Raw genomic sequence first — 20,081 nt, forward strand, 5'->3', positions numbered from 1 at the left:
CTGCCGCTCATCACAAGTCGGTGTTGCGCTTTTCTTAAAACTTATTTTTTTTTTCAATGGAGATGAAACGTATGGACACAGACAAACAGACATAACTCTCACAAGTTGTTCATCGAACAAGCATTTAACGGTAAATTTAAATGTATCGTAGTTGGTAGTACCGCCACCTGTGGCGCGCATAGTCAATTCCCTTACGTTTGACGTTTACACAATACCGCCTACCCGAGCAGTGTCGGTTAACAAAATGAGAGCAAATGAATATCAATCTTGCTATTGATATCAAAAAGAAAACTCGATTTGATTTCAACAGTCAACTGAACAAGTCCGAAATCATATTAAGTTTTCACTATGATATGACGGGATTCAAAAATGAATGCAGCCTAATTTCAAGTTTTGCTGTTAATAGCTTATCTAAAATAAGCAGGATAACAGGATACAATCAGACCGTAATTTTTCTGTTGCGCTCATTGCCACTTTCACTTACTTCAAAAGTATTTATAAAACAACAACAAGTGTTTCCTGTAAAATAGGTCTGGACAACCTACTCTGCATAAGAAGAACTATAGTATTTTTCGGTTTTCACGCGTGTTAAAACGATCTTCACGGTTGCTCTTTCTGGAACCTTAAAAATTAATCTAAAAATGGCCAGAAAACGGCAAACAGCTGCTCAAAAAGAGGTGCTGAAGATGGCTTGAGCATTTTTTTTGCTTTGGTTTGTTTTTTCCGTCGATCTTGTTTTCCGTGCTGAGCACCAATGCTACCGACGTGCCAGGAAGGCAAACCGGGGACCAACGGCTTTACTTCCCATCCGAAGGAAGGCGTGATCAGAGATGTTATGCCTCAGAACATCCCGGCGGCGCCGACTGGGATTGCACCCAGGCCTGCTGGGGTGAGAGGTAATCACGCTTACCACTACACCACCGGTGCCGTTATGATGGCTTAAGCATGAAACGAAGAAGTCTTACAGGAGGAATCAGACGAACTAATTTTTCTATAACCCCACTACTGCTTTTTATTATAGCCCCCACAAAAAAAAAACTTCGCAAGGATATCAAAAAATCAGCGCTGCAGCAGAACTCTTTGATGAGACACTTCTCCCCCTTGAAGGTGTCGAAATCGATTCATGCACGGAGGCCACAGATGCATTGGCCGTTGCATTTTGTGGTAGTCGTGAGAGCCAGGGAATTCCAGAGGACGCAACAAAAGCTATTGGGCCGACCGATAAGCAAGGTACTTTTTATTTTTATTAAAACTATAAATCAGCGTTGATTGTTCAAAATAATGAAGCTGATATTGTAAACAAAGATTAAAACGTCAATTTGGCAAAACTCCTGCTCGCTCACTATAATCAACACCACCATCAGATTTCCTCAGGATAGTGATGTTAGTTTGTGTGGGTGAGCTAAAAGGTTCAGCAAATTGACGTTTACAAAAGCAGATTCGTCATTCTGAAAGATCTTCCTTGACTTATATTAGTTATTTATTATCAAATCAGTATGTACCTGTGGACTACAAGTGAAAGTGTATGAACTGGAGGCCCAAGTGATTGAACTTTAAGCGGAACATGCGCAAGCCAGAGAAAAGGTGGCAAGCCTCGATAAAGTAGACCAACTGGAGGCACAGGTGATTGACCTACGAGCAGAATTAGAGCAAGCAAAAGAAAATATGTCAAACCTCAAGAAGAAGAAACACAACCTTGAAATTTCTCGCTTAAAACTACAGCAGGCCCTGGTTTCAAAAGTTCTATCTACCCGGATAAAACCATTTAGAGATGAAGAAGGAATCCCATCCAGCGAAATCATACCACCTACTTGTTCATCAAGTTTTTAATGAAAGCTATCTGGCCGGTGGGGTTCGAGGGCAGGTTGGTAACGAATAATCCAACAGGGCACGAAAAATCGAAACAAAATGAAAGCTTCAACGAAGACGAAGATCAAGTCGCCGGACCGAGTACATCAATAGCAGTTCAATCTGTTGTTCGCACCGTGTTAGAAGATGAAGTCGCCGGAACAAGTACTTCATAAGCAGTTCCATCTGTAGTTCATATAACCTTGGAAGAGCAAAAGGTTACATTTGTTAAAGGTAAATAATCCATCAGTAAAATATGCTTACTTAGTATAAATTCTCATTTTTGTAGCTTGTCTATTGGATCGACGCATTTATTTGCATGATGAAAGCACAACTGACGCCAATAAGTTTTGTTTTTCATTTTTTTAGCAATGACTCGATTTTACATTGTAATGGCTGAATAAGTTTTATTTCAGGAATTGTAAACTTGTTGAGCCTACAGTCGTTCACGTGAAGTTGAATTAGCCTCAGGCAGAAAGCCTCTGTAATACATGGATTTGTATTCAATTACTTTATAAGAGATTCAATTTAAGTGAAAACAAAAAAATCATTCAAATTTGTTTTTTTGATATTACATACTTCTAATAATAACAATGAAAGCTAGTTTTGATATCAATGACGAAAATCCAACATCAGAATAAGCAATCAATTTTATATTCATTTACAGCAGATTGAAAACTAAATATGCTTTGGATTTATTGTTATTGAACGTGAAAAACTTATTTTGAAAGCAAATTTTAAAATCAATGAGTTCGAAACCAGTAATCAAATTGATTTTATTGAATGCAGGATTAGATTTCCATTTGATTCAACAGTGTAAAATTTTGCTCTCATTTTAGATGTGTGAGCCAAAATAAGATCAAAATGAGTAATCAAAAACATTAACATCACAATAGCAAATTAGAGGCGTCGCGTGCCTCATTTGTTTACCTGTGCACCAAACTTTGTTCGTTATAGTTTACCACCACATATTAGTTTTTGCTTTTTTTTTGTTTCAATACTCCATGAATTCGAAGGACATATTCTCTTTTACTATATTAATCACTGCCGTAACATTTGAAGGGCATAACATCTTGTGTAAACAAAACTTGTATGGCCCTTTTCGCGTTAACCGAAGTAGGAGGAATGGCAAAACTTAGCTAATTCTCGTTTTTATCATAAGAAAGTCGAAGAGTTATCTTTCGACTGAAGCGTAATGAAGAATATCCGTTAAGCACTTCCGAAAACATTTTTTGATGCAAAACAGTGTCAAAATCTAGAGAAAATTCATGAAGTCCCCTGGGTAGCAAACTTGAATTAATGAACTCTTTATTCATCAGAACAATACTATCAGAATGGACCAGGGAAGCTCAACTCAAGCCGGCGCAACCACCGGAGAGATTTGATTGAGAGATTTCCAACTGGCAAGAGAGTGAGAGCGAGCTTTTGCGCTCTCTTTCTCCATTAAGCTGGGTTTAGACTAGGCAAGTCAAATGATCAACTCAGTTGAATTCAATTGGCTTGAAAAGTTGAGCCTGGTTCAACTTTTTTCAATTCAAGTGAGTTGATCAAGTCAGATGAATGGCATAGTATACATGTTCAATTCGCGTTCACTTTGTCAAACCCTGCACATGTCGAAAGAACTGTCAATTTAGATTTCAAAACTAAATTGTATCAGGGATCAAAAGTAAATACTTCCATAATGAATTATCGGAAAATTACTCTAGCTTCGGCAGGCGTAAAAATAAAATCTAGATAAACATTTCAAAAGGTCCTATCTGACATTTGTAAACAAATCGAGTTTAATGCTTATCTGTACTGCAGAGCTCAGCATCTCTTAGTATTTTTAAGCGTAAATTTTAACTATCAATATTCAGAAAATTATAAAAATATGTGAAAAAACGTCCGTTTTGAAATTTTTTATAATATCTCACAGCTCTCTGATGGGACCTCAAACATGTTTACAGTCCAATCTGTAATTCAACCAAAAAAATTGACAAATGCTAAAAGGACCTTTGTTTCATCTCGTGTTTCACGTGGAATAGAAAAACTAAAACTCATAATAGTTTGTTGGAAAAGCTATACTAATATCAACATGAAGCTTTAGTGTGATAACACCGTTGTAGACCACTTTGATGTGGATCTCGATTCACTGGAGGACAGTGATGTAGATTTTATCGTATAACATGAATGAATATAAATTATTGATGAACAGCTTGAGCTAATAAATGTAAAACAAATCATGTAGAATGAAAAAAAAAACAGTTGGTTTATAAAAATATACCGAATATTAAAAAAATATGCAAATTTTCCAAACACTTACATTTTCTTTGCATACATCAGATAAAAATAATACACAAGTTCTTAATATAAACGTTGTTTACTTAATAAATTAACAGAATAGTAGTTTTAAGCCCACCAACAATTACAAATAATGTTGTATTTGTAATTATCTGACCTCTAAACCGTATTTTACCAAGGTCCTAAGTAACATTAATCTTTGCTATCAGACCAAAACCAAAGGTCCTATGTATCAAAACCACGAATTAAACCTGAAAATGATGAATAAAACGAAAAAAAACAAATGCTTCAGTCGAATTCTACGTGTTTCCTATGTATTTGAGAATACAAAAGATTATCGTTTTATGTCGTAATTATGAATGGCATTTAAAAATATATTGCAACAATTCAAATTAATTTTTCTCCAATCAGCTTTAATGTCAAATAGGACCCTTTGAAATGTTTGTCTAGAAATGAGAAGGAGAAGGTGAACTTTGTGGAGTAGGAAATGGTTGGTCTGGAGGAACACCGGCAGGGCTGGCTCTTGTCTTTTAAGAACTGCGATATGAAAACGAAAAAGAATTTCAAAACTTTACCAGGATGTCGATTCCTGAACAATCCTGTTTAGAACTCAATTTTGCATATTTCTCTGAAGATCTGCGGAGGTTTCTGAAGTTTTGTTTCTGTTCTCTGGTAAAATATCTTTGAAGATCAACATATTTTCCTGAAGATCTGCAAATTTCTCGGTAGTTCTGCAGATTTCTTTGAAAAATTGTGTTCTTCAGAAGTTCTGCAAATTTCTCTAAAAATCTGCAAAGTTCCTAAACCTATGCAGACTTAAGATCCTTAAATATCAACAATTATCTCTGATGTTCACTAAATTTCTAATAATCTACGAACTTCTCGAAAATTCGGTAATTTTCTCTATTGATTTTCATGATTCAATGAATATCTGCAAATATCTCTGAACATCTAAACAATTCCCTAAAGTATAGAAAAATATCTAGAAATGTTTGAGCTTCCCGGAAATTTAACAAAGTTCTCTGAAGATCTACTATTTTTTTTGAAGTTGTGCAAATATCGTTAAATAACAGCGAACTTCTCTGAAGTTCTGTAAATATCTCTTAAAATCCGAGAACTTCAATCAAATTCTGAACATTTTTTTTTTAAACCTTCTGATTTTTCAGTAGATTTACGATCTACCCTCTGAACTTTTCTGAAGTTTCTAAAATTTCATTAAATTCTGTTAAGTTTTCTGAAGTACTGTATTGCTGCTCTGAAGATCTACGAACTGCCCTGAAGTTCAATAAATTTCTCAGTAGATCTTCGAACTTCTCTTCAGTTCTGAAAAATTTATGTGTGGATTCTTGGACTTCCATAAAAATCTGCAGATTTATCTGAAATTATTTGAAATTCCCCAAAGCTCTACAAATTATCTGAACATATTTCAACTTCACTGAGGTTTTAAAAATGTCTCTGAAGATTTACGAATTTCTCTGAAGTTGTGTAAATACTTTTAAAGATCGGCGAACTTTCCCGAAGTTCTGTGCTGAAGTTATGCAATTTTTTTCTAAAAATGTACGAACTTCCTGAAGTTCGTTTTCTTAAGGTCTACACACTTAAACTTTTTCGCCGAGATTCCAACAGCCGAGTAGTTCTACAATTTATTTTGCTGAGATTCGGTAAAACAATTGCCGAGACTCAGCTGACACATAAAATTCTGCGGAGATCTCAGCTAACAAACACATATTTTCCAGAGATATCAGCAAAAGTAAATGCCGAGGTAATCGGCTGTTGGAAATTTTACCGAGCTAGCTTAAGTGTGTACGGACTTCTCTGTAGTTCTTCAGATCTATCTATTTCCAACTTCCATGGAGTTCTGCAAAATCGTGACTTAGATTTGTTTTTGAAATTGAAGTATTTTTCTGAAATTTTATGAATTTTTCTGAAGATCTCATTTTTTTTCTGAAACTGTGAAGCTTTCTGAACCACTGAATGTCTCTGAATCTACTTTTCTGAAGTATTGCAAATACCTTTAAAGTTCTGTAAAGTTGTCTGAAGCTCCGCAGTTCTACACAGAAAAAAAATCTGAATTTTAACAATCGTTTAATTTTGAGCTATACTTGGCATAAACAGCGAAAGCGTTTACAAGCTTGCATACCATATTGCTAGTTTATGCGATATTGCGCTTAAATTCACACGAAATATCGCGTAAATTTATGCCAAATCTAGCGTTAATTTTATGTGCGCTATATATCGCAAAAAAAAATTTCGTAGGGTGTATTCGCAAGTTCTACGAATTACCATGAGGCTCAATAAATTTCTCAGTAGATCTGAAAATTTCTCTGAAGTTTTGAAAATTCCGCTGTAGGCTCTCAGAAGAATTATCCAAAAAAATGCCCTTTCTCATATGCGTAGTTGAAGGGGGAGGGGACCTCATACACTCCCACCCCCACACTCATATCAATAGAACTAAAGTTTCAAACTGAAATGACTTCGGAGTTTCTTATCTTATCGATTTGGTATGTTCAGATGAATAATTCAAAAACAATTGCTCAATCCCATAAGCGTTAGTTAGGAAGGGCGGACTTACTGTACGCAGTTTTTTAATTGAAAATTGTTGTAGTGTAAATTTGTAATTTTCACTTGTCCGTAAAGTTGTTAGTGAGGTGATGTTGTTTGAATTATTAGCAGTTGGAATATTTTAAATTTCAATATAAAGCTTTAATATGAAATATTAAACTGTCATTAGGGCCACCCCCATATAGAAAACACAGAAGTAGTCCTAGGTAAAAACCAAAATCAGGAGGAAAAGAAAACAGGTACAGTCGGATTTCACTCGTTGGGCTATCTTTAAAAGGGGCTACGTTATAGTTGGGCTCCCATTAGAGATGTTTGGCATTTAATTCGAAACATTGATATTTGAACAGCTATAACTTTGTTTAGAGGCATTCTAGCATCGTACATCCTTGAACAAAGTTTTTAGGTACTTCCTGGACTATATTTTTATTTTATTAGTTATATGGATGATGTAGTCCGTAGAAATTAAAATGCAACAAAGTAGGTTTCCCCATACTAATAATTTCCATACAAATTTCAATCGCAATGCGGTAAGCCGCTTTCAACCAATCGTCCCCAAATTTTGCACAGTTGTTTGTGACTCCAAATGGAACCAAAAAAAAAACATTGTTTTGAAAAAGTGATTATGATGACCCACTCTAATAGATACAGTCATTTTGCTATCATTCAACTTTCTATATACAATTCTCACACTGCCATTCTCTAACGGAACTACTAATCCTACCAATTGACGTCTGTGGGAAGGTTTAGAGCTGGATGATTCACGCATGTTTACTCTTTCACTAAATAACCCAAAGCTGATAGTGATTTTCTGAACACTGCTATTGGCACTGATTGATGATTCTTTGCTGTTATTTCTCTCCATGGTTCAAAAATATTTCAATTTTGTGCACCTGTTTTACCCAAGAAATTCTATAGCGTAGAAATATAGTGGCCCTGAAAAAGGTCATTTGGGATCCAAGAGATTTACATGCTGGTACTTTCAGGATGGCGTGCTTACACCATTGCACAGTGAATGAAATTTTGCAGGTGATCAATGTTGTAGTCAGATTAACGGAACGACTGCAGTGGAACGTCTGAAAGATGGTGAAGCTACTCAGAGAGCCTCCAATGTCCACGTCTTTCGGGGTCCTACCAAATTTGTGGTGACCAGCTCCGTCGCAAATGCCATTTTGGATCGAAGCGAACAAACTGGTATACTTGGGTATCTCCAGAGACATCGTGCTCAGTTGGTTTTCCTGGCAGCAGTATTACGCAGGTGATCATTGTAGTCAAACTCAGTTGTGTAACGCTCGAAGGATTTCGCTACCATTGGTAATGCTTCTCATTCCGATGTCCGCGTCCACTTTCTGGGTCTTTCAAATTAGTTGTGACGACTGTCCCCACAGCTAATGGAATTGCAACCGATCACGTTCACTGATCTGTAGTCTGTTTTATGCTTACAGAATAGCTTATTAGGCCCCTCCCTCTTGGAGCATTTTTCGTCACAGCGTTCTTAGTTGCAAGTATATGGCAGGATTCACACCAGACCAAGACGTGCTCCGACCTGCATTTAATTGGATTGTTGTGAAAGAACAACTAGCGCTACTTGACTCTTTCACTCCAGTGCAAGTCGATGCCGAGTGGATGACGGTGGCTAAGTCATGCTGCCTATTGCAGGAAGCCTTTCCTCCGGTCGATGTGGGTGAATTCGTCATTGTCTTCGTATTGGTACGATGCGTGCTGTTCCACTCATACGTCGTTGCTCAAAAGTAAATGACGAAGAAAACGATTTGGCAAGCGTTTTCATTACCGCTGCTTTTCACCTCCCTTCCATTCATTTGTGAAATGATGAGCGGTCAACCAAGCGGTGAGCATGCTCATTGGAGCATGCGTAATGTGTCGCCTGTTCGATTTGCGCTCTATCGTTACGTCCGTGTTTGGGATTTTTCGTTACATGTCTGATTTTTTAATGTGACCTCCAGTATAGAAATTAAAAACGTAGTTCTACGTCAAAAGTAAATTGATAAATGAAAAATGCAATTATAACAACGGTTTCTTTGGCTTGGATAAGTTTTCCCCAAAATCCTGGTTGAAACTGAATCAAAAACAAATTCGGTATATGTTGCTGGTAAATGTCAGTGGCCGGTCATTTTGAGCATGAGCATGAGCATTTTCTTTTTTTTATTATAGAGGTTTTAAACGATACGGCTCATTCGCCTCTTTGAAATTATTGGTCCTTATTTTAAATCTTATCAAACAATTTACATTTTTTCAAAAAATTAATGATGTTTACTTCTTCTTCTTTGTTGTTTCCTAAAGCCAATTGATGGCTGCTATTGATTCCTATTTCTTCCCGCACATGGTCGTATTTTATACAGTTGAATAATATATGTTCTACCGATAGTTCTGAATTACAAATTTCACAATTTTGGGATACATTTTTATTAAATAAGTGTGCTTTGGTAAGTTTGGTATGACCAATCCTGCATCTGGTTAATACTCGCAGCTCTATACGATTCTTTCTGTCTATCCATTTCTCGATCGACGTTTTGCTCTTTTTAAGAAATGTTGGGCGATGAGATTCCCATATAGATTGGAAGCGATCTTGGAGAAGATGTTTAACCCAATGAAGAAAGTCGGAGACAGGGATCATATCTTGCACTTGTGGAGAGGTTCTTCCCTGATCAGCTGCACGGTCGACGTCTTTATTTCCAGGAATATTGGCATGCCCAGGGATCCAACAGAATGTTACGTTTTTGGTGGATGCTTCATGTTCAATTTCTTGAATAAATGGATGCTTCGATTTTCCTTGCCCCAATGCAGCGATGCAACTTGCGGAGTCAGAAAAGATAACAGTGGGGGCTTTTGTGGCGCAGTGGGTAGCAATAGCTAGTGCAGCAGCCTCTGCTGAAAAAAACACTACACTGTTGTGGTAAGCTACCTTCTACAGTAAGATTTTAGCCTATTACTCCTAGACCGACCTGGTTGTCGCACTTCGACCCGTCGGTGTAATACTTGGAATGCTCGCTGTATTTGGTGGTTAACAGGATTCTGGCCTTTCTTGAAGATTTTCTTAATCGACCAGTCAACTTTGGTAGGTTGGTTGTGCCACGGTCGATTTCCAATGCGGTGTAGTTTAGCGATGTTAGGAAGTCCTATGCCAGTTGCATTATGAAGAGCTTCATTTGCTGCTTCCCGAAGGTGTAGGTGATTAGACGATGATTTCTCCTCGATACTGCAGTACCTACGGATGAGTGTTTCCGTCATTAGCAGATTGAGAGGAAGTTCCCCTGCTTCTACAACTAGGCTAATTATTGGTGATGATTGAATTGCTCCACTGGTAATTCTTATAAATTGATTGAAGGTGGTCTGGAAGGGATTACATAATTCCAGGCCAAATAATTCAATGCCGTATAACAACTTGGATATACATGTAGCTTTCGCGATTCTCCTTAACGTTATTCTGTTCGCCTTTGGTGCTATAGCTTTGATGTATTGGATTCGATTCTTCAGTACCTTGATAGTTTTTGCGGCGTGAACAGAGAACTGACCTCTGCGGTTAATCCATATATCTAACAGCCGAGCGGTGTTAACTTCAGGGATACTTTCATCTTCGATTTTGATATCCAGACGTACATTACGCCATCTGTGTCTAGTTTTCTGACAGATGTGAAGAATGCACGATTTAGGGGCCGATAATGAAAATTTAACACTTTTAGCCCATGTATCAACGGCCTCCACGGCGTTTTTTAGTGCTCTGCGAACTCTTGGGTGGTGTTTTGATGTTGCATAGACAAGTGCGCGAACATTCCGAGGGATAACATTGAAAACTGGGTTAATCGCAAGTAGAAACAGAGTCACAGCGAGGACTGAGCCTTGGGGGACCCTATTATTCACAGTTCGTTCGGTTGTGTCTTTCTCGATAGACCAGTATAATTTACAGGCAATACATTGAAAGACAACAGTGAGGTCAATAGCAGAGGAACTTCCGTGAGCAGAGCTGATGAAAGTTGGATCTCCATTGTTTAGGACGACGAGTTGATGATTAACCATCCATTCCAGTAGTAGCCATCCTCGCCGGGATGAATTGGAACTTCCCCAAGCCTCATAAGCTGCATTAAAATCTCCTCCGATAATGAAAGGAGGCGCACATTCTGCAACGAGGTTGTTGAGCGCGTCGATTATGCTTCGGTCTTCGGTGTGTGGTGGTATGTATATAGAAGCTACGGTGACACTGTACGGCTCACTCAATCGAGCAGCACATAAAGGGATGTCTGAGTTAACTAGATAAAACTGGTGAGGAACTTCTTTGATGATCCCCATACCAGCAGCACCTGCTCCTTGACAGTAGTGGCGATCGGCGAGCATCCAATCGTATCGGTCTTTTAGAATTTTACTGGAGCGTTTCGTCATCATTTCTTGGAGTCCTATAGCTATTGGTTGTTCGTGAAGCGTTAGATGGGACAGTTCAGCATGATTACACCAGACGCCTCAGATGTTCCATTGTAGATATAATGATCTTTTTTTTTGTGTCGATCCTATTTGTACTTTCGTTAGTAGTTGTCCTGTCACTTGGGGAAGCTTCATGATTGCTGGGCCTTTGGATTTTTGCCCGGGATGATGTAGCATCCATATCGACTGCCACCAGAGGCTCTTCGGATAGATCCGGAACATCCCTGGTCAGGGTCGACATGGAAGGCCTCGCACTTGGTGATTCAGGAGTTATGGTAGTTGTTGTTTTACTGGACGATATTCGGATGTTGAGCTTTCGAAAGCGGTCATATGCATCGGAGTTTGATACTGCCGAATGTGGTAGAACATAAGTGTTTGGTAAACTGTCGGCGGGACTGGGGGTTTGATGATCCATAGGTTGGTGAAAGAATTCCCCAACCTTCTGTGAGTGGGGTGCTTCACCTTCTCCACTATTGCTGAGATCTAGCATAACGCTCGTAGATTGCATTGGATGGAGATTCTTTAGGGGATTATGGCCGATTATGTACGGCGATTTTTTGTCACTTTGAGGAGTTTCATATTCGTTGGTCATCTCTTGGGGTTCTGAAAAATGTGGTCCACAAGTAGGATGGTTTTGGCTAGAGTGCGGCGAACATAGAATGGTACTTGCCCAGGAAGATGTAAGGTCCACATCGACTGCCGCCAGAGGCTCGTCGGATAGATCCGGAACATCCCTGGTCAGGGTCGACATGGAGCGTCGCGCTTGGCGAATCATGTTGAAATGTTGAAATTGGTAAAACAATGATGTTCAGCATAGTGTCAACCGAGCTGAAAGTTTGATGATCAACGGGTTGGGAAGAGGCGTCCCGGACCATCTTATTAATCAGACTCGCTTCTTCTTCTGAAAGTGAAAGGGGTACTTCACATTCCCCAACTTCAAACCGATTGTTGAAATTTGGCGTGGTGTTTATACATTTTTCTGAATCGTGTTCCATCGGCGTGTCACGGTCAGTTATTTGTGCTTTGGTTGGTATGTTTTGTTCGTCCGTTGGCATGTCCATGTTTATAGCGAGGTCGTTCGTAGAGTTTGTCGAAAAATATTCTTCGAGAGCTTTTTGATCCATCATTCATCGATATTTGTGATAGAACTGTCAGGTTGAGTTGAGAATCGTTTACCTCGATTGTTATCGGTATCTGTTGGCGATATCTCCATGTGCCGTTTACTGGTCTTACTTCTAGTTCGAATGTCGTACTTGTTTGTGTTATTCTGGTTCGTGTTCTGGTTATTTCTCCAGTTGTCGGAGATATGAGTGACTTGTCTTTTCAGGATAAGCGGTTTTTTGGTGAGGCTGGTTTAGTGGATGTGGTGTTTGAGGTCTGTGCTGGTGTTTGGTTTGGAGACGGAGATGGTTTGTTGACCTGTGGAGCTGGATACTGACTTTGAGCTCTTGGTTTCAGTAGCTTTTTTAATGTGGATACTTCCTTGGCTAGAGTAGCTACCTGTTTCTGTAGCGTAGCTATCAACTGGTCTTTGGTAGCCAGCTCTTGGTTGATACGTTCTTGAACTACTTTGACAAAGGTGTCCTTTTTATTTTCTTCAGCAAAGATTTGTCTCGCTTCAGGAAAAGAAATTCCCTGGTCAACCTTGATACGCACTATTTTTTCCTCCATTTTGTATTTTGGACACTCCCGCGACGTAACCGCATGGCCATTCTTGCAGTGGAAGCAATAATGCGGGTTGCTGCATTGTTCCTCTTCGGCTATGTTATGTGGCTTCGAGCATTGTAGACATATCCCACATTGTTGGCATGATTTTCTTGAATGTCCATAAGCACCACAATTATAACATATCATAGGGGATGGGTAGTAGGTTCGTACCGTCATACGTAATACGCCAAAATAGACGTACTTTGGCAAGTGCGTACCACGGAACGATAACACTAGTAATGGCGTATTCTTTAGAATACCGTTCACTCTCTTCCTGATTCTTCGGACGGTGTGTATGCCTTGAGAGCTTAAATACTCCTCGATTTCTTTTTCTTCCATGTTGATAGAGTCCGGGTCGTATACGGTTCCTTGTACCGTGTTGAGGGTGGGATGGGCGATGATTTCAACTTCAGTTCCATCGGTAAGCTTCGTCATTTTCGTCAGTTTGTCGAATATAGTTTTGGAGTTGGTACGAAGAAGGTAGCGCGATCCACGTGCTTCACGAGTGGCCTTCACAGTCCTGGCTTCTTTTTTACCTACAGCCAGTTCGATTGAAATTCCGACAATAAATGGATTGGGAAGGGCATCTTCTTGTCTGCGATTATCATTATTGGAGTCTGTTCCTCCATTGTCATTCTTTCGACGTAGCAATAACACCATAGCACTCATTTCGTCCGGTTTTCGCATCCATTCAGGAGTTGTATTATCCCCTGGCGGCCCATACATGGACCCCCTCGGGGGTGAATAACAGCTTCCGGTCATTAGACCGGAGCTGAAAGCTATTCCCACTAAATCCCTTTGTTTTTAAAAGTTCGCATTGACCGATTTTAGTTCACGATTATTACGCACTTCTGCTCGGGGTATGTACTATTATAGCCCGTGTTATGAATACAGTGTTTGTGTTGGTGCAATTTTAGATCACAGCACTACCGTGTGATATAATCACTATTGGTTTTCACTTTTAGACGACTATAGTGAACAATTCCACGTTAATTCAACTTTATTGGAGATCACCTCGACAACAGGTTCAAATGTGAGTACTGAACGTGGTTTTTTGGTTTATGTTTGAACACTAGAAATCCGATTCAATGTAGAGCGACTCGCGCGTGTTGTATAACAACAGTATCCCGATTACTCGAATGAGCATGAGCATGATTGACCACCCGTGGATGCCATTTGTCAGCGACCTGCCATTTTTAGATTGAAAAATAGAAACAATACAAGCTGAACATTGCATTAAGTCCTAAGTAACATTGAGAGATTCTCTTCGTCAAAGTCTCTTTATATCCCCACGGCCATGTATTTGCAGCACATATATTGATAAAAGAAGCATTTATCTAATACAAACACAAGAATCGACATGTATCGAAAAACACATGAATCGGTTATGTGCTCAAGTTATTAGCGATAGAGAAAGTCGACAAAAAGAATCGATCAATGTTACTTAGGAACTAATGCAATGTTCAGCTTTAATATTGATTTAAAAGAAACATTGGCCGAGCAAAGTGTAAATCACTATTCTTAATGAAATACCTCTCTTTTCGACGACTCAGTTTGGAATTATCCGCATCTGCGGGAAGCGTCAATATTTCTCACCCATTTCTCATTTGAAAAATGTATGCCATGGTCACTTCATTGATTTGTTAGACACATGGAAAACCGACAGTTACAACGTCATCAAATCAGCAGCCATGTGTTCCATCCAATTCACGCCAACATTCATCTTCTTCCTACTCGTACTCGTCATCATCAACATCAACATCATCGCTATCGTTGGAAGTTCCACATCGCCAGTAATGAATGCCACCATAGTTTTCTGTGAATCAGTAATCATCAGTGACGCTGATGGGGAAAAACAAGTTTACCTTCTATAGTAGCATCCAATTTATTGCGAACGAGCTGTAGCAACATGGAAAAAGTAGTGCACTGGAATTGCATCGATCACATGGCTTAATCAACACACTCGCACACGGTGACGATCGATTAGTGGTGCACAAGTTTATTATTAGCAGGCGGGGTTGAAGTATGCAGGGACACGCAGAAGTGACATTCGGATGGCTCTGACTGGCACAAATAAAATGGAATCTTCCACGAGGCATTGCATTGTCAATTGTTCGGTGTGACCATTGCCATGGAAAGATCAAAATGATTTGAAGCTCTGTGTTAAGTGACGCTACACATTCACACCTCCTGCTGATTCACTCGCGAGTTAGGTTATAAAACCACTGCGATTATTTTACCATTCATTTCATTCTACTAAGAGAAGAGCTGAACACCGCTGTTGGATGTCATTTAACTCGATTTGGAAATTTAAGTAGAAATTACACACTTTACCCAATTATCACGTATGAATTGAACCTACTTTGTCCATAAAACGAAACGGGTAGCGGCATTCCTACTTTCATGAAGTCATTTGCTTTTTCCGTTCCTTTTTTTTTTGAAGATCACAATCAGTCACATGTGAGCGCAAAGAGAGCAGCATCGATCCGACAGCCGGCAACCGGCGCACGAATTCATTAGACAGTATGGGCTATAATAAAAATAGACTTATATCTAACTGCGACAACAAACCATCATCGTCATTATGATCATCAGTGATATCGTCATTTGCTATGCAAAAAAAAAAACAGACAAAAAGTGCCGGTTTTTCAGACCATTTTCCCGGCAAGCATGAGTGAATGAAAACACGAGACGCGGTTTTGTAGCAAACAGAGCTTGTATAGACCTGCGAATGTTTCTCACATACACAGCAATACCGATTGTGACTAGGAACATCTTCTTATTTTTACTTGAGTACAGTACATGAGTTGAAATCAATTGCAATTAATGGAATCATGCCGAAAATAGGCCAACGGAATTCGTCAACGAATGTTGGCTGCTGTTCTACTTAATTCGCTGACAACAATCGCTGGGAGTGGATTTTCTATTCTCGTAATAGTGAAACCCACCGAGTGGGTTGTGGGGTTTGAAATGGTAGGGGAAATGGCTCTAATGTTGGCCTATGGATCTAAGATTGGGTCCATCGCTAAAAATCTGCTATTTATCAATTTTATCTAGATGAACGCGTCATTGGGACTAATGGATATTTTGGTCGCTATTATTACATTTCCCCTACCCTAATAAAAACGCTCACTTTAAATTTGCTAACATTGAATAGCTTAATACGAAATTACCAATAAAAGAACCTGCTTGCTGAGGAACGAATTGATTGAAAAATTTCATAAATTAATTAAACAATTCGGTGGTGTAGGGGTAAGCGTGATTACCTCTCACCCCAGCAGGCCTGGGTTCAATCCCAGTCGGCGCCGCCGTGATGTTCTCAGGCATAACATCTCTGATCACGCCTTCCTTCGGAAGGGAAGTAAAGCCGTTGGTCCCCGATCCATGATTTAATGGGTCGATAAGTAGGATCCAGGTGTGGGAGCTGCCTCCCTGGTGTCGGTAGCATTAGTGCTCAGCACGGAAAACAAGATCGACGGAAAACAAAACAAGGAAAATAATGAAGTAATTGGAAATTTTGAAGTATCAAAAAATATCCCCAATGTTGGAGCCATGTCTGAAATGTTGATTCGTTTTTCATAAGCAATCTTTAAGAGCCGTATTGTTCTAAGAAAAAATGAAGAACATGGGATTTTGATCTTTAGATCCATGGCCAACATTAGGTACAAAAAAGATCTATCAGTTTTTTTCTTATAACTTATCGTTGATATTCCTTCAGCAGCTTTATAAATGGTCATTGGTTTCTTAACATCAACGGTGATGCAACAGAAAACGAAGGTGACACGGCAACAGACCTTGGAGCAACTGGTGTAGATCAACTACCAAGTGAGCTATTAAAATACGGTGGCGAAGCACTGGCTAGAGCGCTGCACTGGGTAATTGCCAAGATTTGGGAGGATGAGATATTACCGGAGGAGTGGATGGAAGGTGTCGTATGCCCAATCTACAAAAAGGGCGACAAGTTGGATTGCTGCAACTACCGCACGATCACACTGCTGAACGCCGCCTACATTTGCTAGAGTTCGTGGGGCAATACCAGGCGGGATTCATGGGTGCCCGCGCTACCACGGAGCAAATTTTCGCGATTCGGCAGATTCTGCAGAAATTCCGCGAATACAAAGTGCCCACACATCATTTGTTCATCGATTTCAAATCCGCATACGACACAATCGATCGAGATCAGTTATGGCAGATTATGCACGAGTACGGATTTCCGGATTATCTGACGCGATTGGTCAAGGCGACGATGGATCGGGTGATGTGCGTTGTTCGAGTATCGGGGACACTCTCGAGTCCCTTTGAATCTCCAAGGGAGTTACGGCAAGGTGATGGACTTTCGTGTCTGCTATTCAACATCGCGTTAGAAGGTGTGATCAGAAGAGCTAGGATAGACACGAGTGGCACGATTTTCAGGAAGTCCATCGAGCTTCTTGGCTTCGCCGATGACATCGACATCATGGCACGGAACTTTGAGACGATGGCGGAAACGTACATCAGACTGAAGGCTGAAGCTAGGCGGCCATCAACGCATCAAAGACAAAATACATGAAAGGAAGAGGTTCTAGGGAAGACAGCCTCCCACCCCGAGTTCAGATTGACGGTGACGAAATCGAGGTGGTCGATTGGTTCGTGTATTTGGGCTCACTGGTGACCGCCGAAAATGATACCAGCAGAGAAATTCAAATACGCATTATGGCAGGGAATCGTGCCTACTTTCGACTCCGGAGGACGCTCCGGTCGAAAAAAATTCGCCGCCGCACGAAGTTGACTGTCTACAAGACGATGATTAGACCGGTGGTCCTCTACGGTCACCACGAGACCTGGACTATGCTACGCCCTTGAAGTTTTCGAACGGAAGGTGTTGCGTACCATCTACGGTGGAGTGCAGATGGATGACGGAACGTGGAGGAGGCGAATGAACCACGAATTGCACCAGCTGCTGGGAGAACCATCCATCGTCCACATTGCCAAAATTGGACGACTACGGTGGGCTGGGCACGTCGTAAGAATGCCGCACGACGACCTAGTGAAAATGGTTCTCGAAAGTGATCCAACAGGAAGAAGAAGAAGAGGCGCGCAGCGGGCAAGGTGGATCGACCAAGTAGAAGGCGACCGGCGGACCCTTCACAGACTACGAGGCTGACGAAGTGTGGCCATGCATCGAGTAGAGTGGAGACGACTTCTTCGGACATCAGAGGACAACAAGGCCTTAGCCTGATTGGTAAGGTAGGTAAGTAGTTTCTTATAGGACACGATGTTTGTCTAGATTTTAATAAACATTAAAGATTTTCTTTACAAAATATTACTTAAGTGTATTCGGGGCAATATAAGTCCCACTGATATTTCAATTTAAATACTTAAATTTTGCATTATTTCTGACTTCAAATGTGGAGTATTTATATGACCTAAGATTTAAAAAAACATGGCTCTTGGACTTGGACAACATTTCAAAATTCTGACACTTTTAAGCACGATAAGAATGCCAAATGAGTTTCGAGGAGAATTGTAGAGGAATTCTAGGGATGATTATAAAGGAAACTTTCAATGAAATTTAAATATAAGTTTCACATAATTTTGAGAAGTATTTCAAGAAAATTGTAAGATGAACTACAGATTATTTCTAAGGTAGATCTGAAGAGACTATTATGGGGATTAAAGACTGTACTCGAAAAAAAATACAACAGATAAAATGATCACCAAAAATCAATTTGAAGTCGGATATTTTTTTTTAAATTCTTAGCTATGTTTTTGCAAAGTTGGTTTATTCAGTCAGCCTCCTCTCCTAGGCAAATTGCCCGCACCTTGGACATAACCCTACCCATCAAATCCTGTGCAACATTTGCGCCATCTTTCATACACACTTTCATCCACTCTTTCTTCAAATCCTTGTCGTTTTTGAAGACCTTAACTGTTTTCCGGAGCTTGCCCTTCATAATCGCCCAGAATTTTGTTCTGGCGAGTTTGGCGGATTTGCCTCCTTCAGCACAAAAACAACATCTTTGGCTTCGTACCACTCCATCCCCGAGCAAAGTCGGTTAACAAAATGAAAGCAAATCGATATTAAAGATTGCAGTTCCTATCATAATGAATACTCATTTTGATTTCAATTGTCACGACATTAGTCTGATATCATATTGTGCTTTCATTATGCAGTCAAGACATTTTAAATGAAAGCAACTTAACTTGAAGTTCTGCTGTTAAGTTAAGCTTATCTGTCGTTGAACTAACGATTATTGTTTAATTGTTTTGTGTTAATTTTAGGTCATTCGCAACCAACCCGAGGTGACATTTGAGCTCAAGTCTTTCAGCGTGAGAAGCTTGGATGCTAACCATTTACACCAGGCCCGTATTCAGTCAAACATTATGAATGCAAAATCAGTAATCAAATTGATTTCATTGAAAGCAGGATTAGTTTTCCGTTTGCTTCAACAGTGTAAAATTTTGCTCTCATTTTTGATGTGTTAACCGTTAAGTCAACCAAAATGAGATCAAATGGAGTATTCAAAGTAAGTTACATCATAACAGCAAATTCTGATTTCAATTTGATCTCTAACTTTGCTCGGGTCACCGGTTTCGCATAATGGCACGATGCCATATCCGGCCAAAACAGAGTGTCACCTTCGTGGGACCGGAGGAAGGACAGCAGGCGCTTCTGGACACATTCTTCTTTATATATTTGGCCGTTGATGGTGCCGGTCGTTATGTACGGCTTGCTGAATTTGCCGCACCCACAGATCGCCTGCCACACTAAATACTTCTCGGCAAATTTGTCGACCTTCTTCATGCGGAACTTCTCCTGAACATCCAGGCGGGGCTTGCAGACGAAAAACTCCAGGCCGGAGATCTGCTTGCTGTTTGCTTTAATGTACGTCTCGTCGTCCATTGCGATGCATTTCGGCTGCACCAACCACTCGCGGTACAGCTTCCTGGTGCTGGATTTGGCCGCCGTATTCTGTTTATCGGTTCGGTTAAGCGCCTTCCTTACCTTGAAGACATGAAGTCCAACCCGCTTCATTGTCTACTGGACAAATCAGACGGAATAATTGACCTTCTTGGCCACGTCCCGTATCGAAAGGTTCGGATTGCGCTTGAAGTAGGTAATCCCTTACCTTCCTTGCGTTCACGGGGTCGGTCGTCTTCGCTATTCTTCCGCTGACAGAACGTGTTGCATTTTTTTCGAGTACAATTTATATGAGTAGAATACGAGTTCGTTCTTAGCAGTCGACACCAGTAGCTGTGTGTGTTTTTTTTTT

At 40.0% G+C, this 20,081-nt stretch overlaps 2 protein-coding genes across 2 annotated transcripts in view; both read right to left on the minus strand.

Moving 5' to 3' along the window:
- Nucleotides 1-20,081, minus strand: part of LOC135704000 (uncharacterized) — a 383,333-nt gene that overhangs the window by 358,510 nt on the left and 4,742 nt on the right. The gene's annotated exons all lie outside the window — the stretch shown is intronic.
- Past1 (putative achaete scute target 1) overlaps nt 1-20,081 on the minus strand; it is a 65,788-nt gene that overhangs the window by 1,879 nt on the left and 43,828 nt on the right. The gene's annotated exons all lie outside the window — the stretch shown is intronic.

The sequence above is a fragment of the Ochlerotatus camptorhynchus genome, unplaced genomic scaffold (assembly GCF_037179485.1).
Source record: "Ochlerotatus camptorhynchus isolate MF236.1 unplaced genomic scaffold, CSIRO-AGI_Acam_v1.1 ptg000228l, whole genome shotgun sequence".
In the NCBI taxonomy this organism is placed as follows: Eukaryota; Metazoa; Arthropoda; class Insecta; order Diptera; family Culicidae; genus Ochlerotatus; species Ochlerotatus camptorhynchus.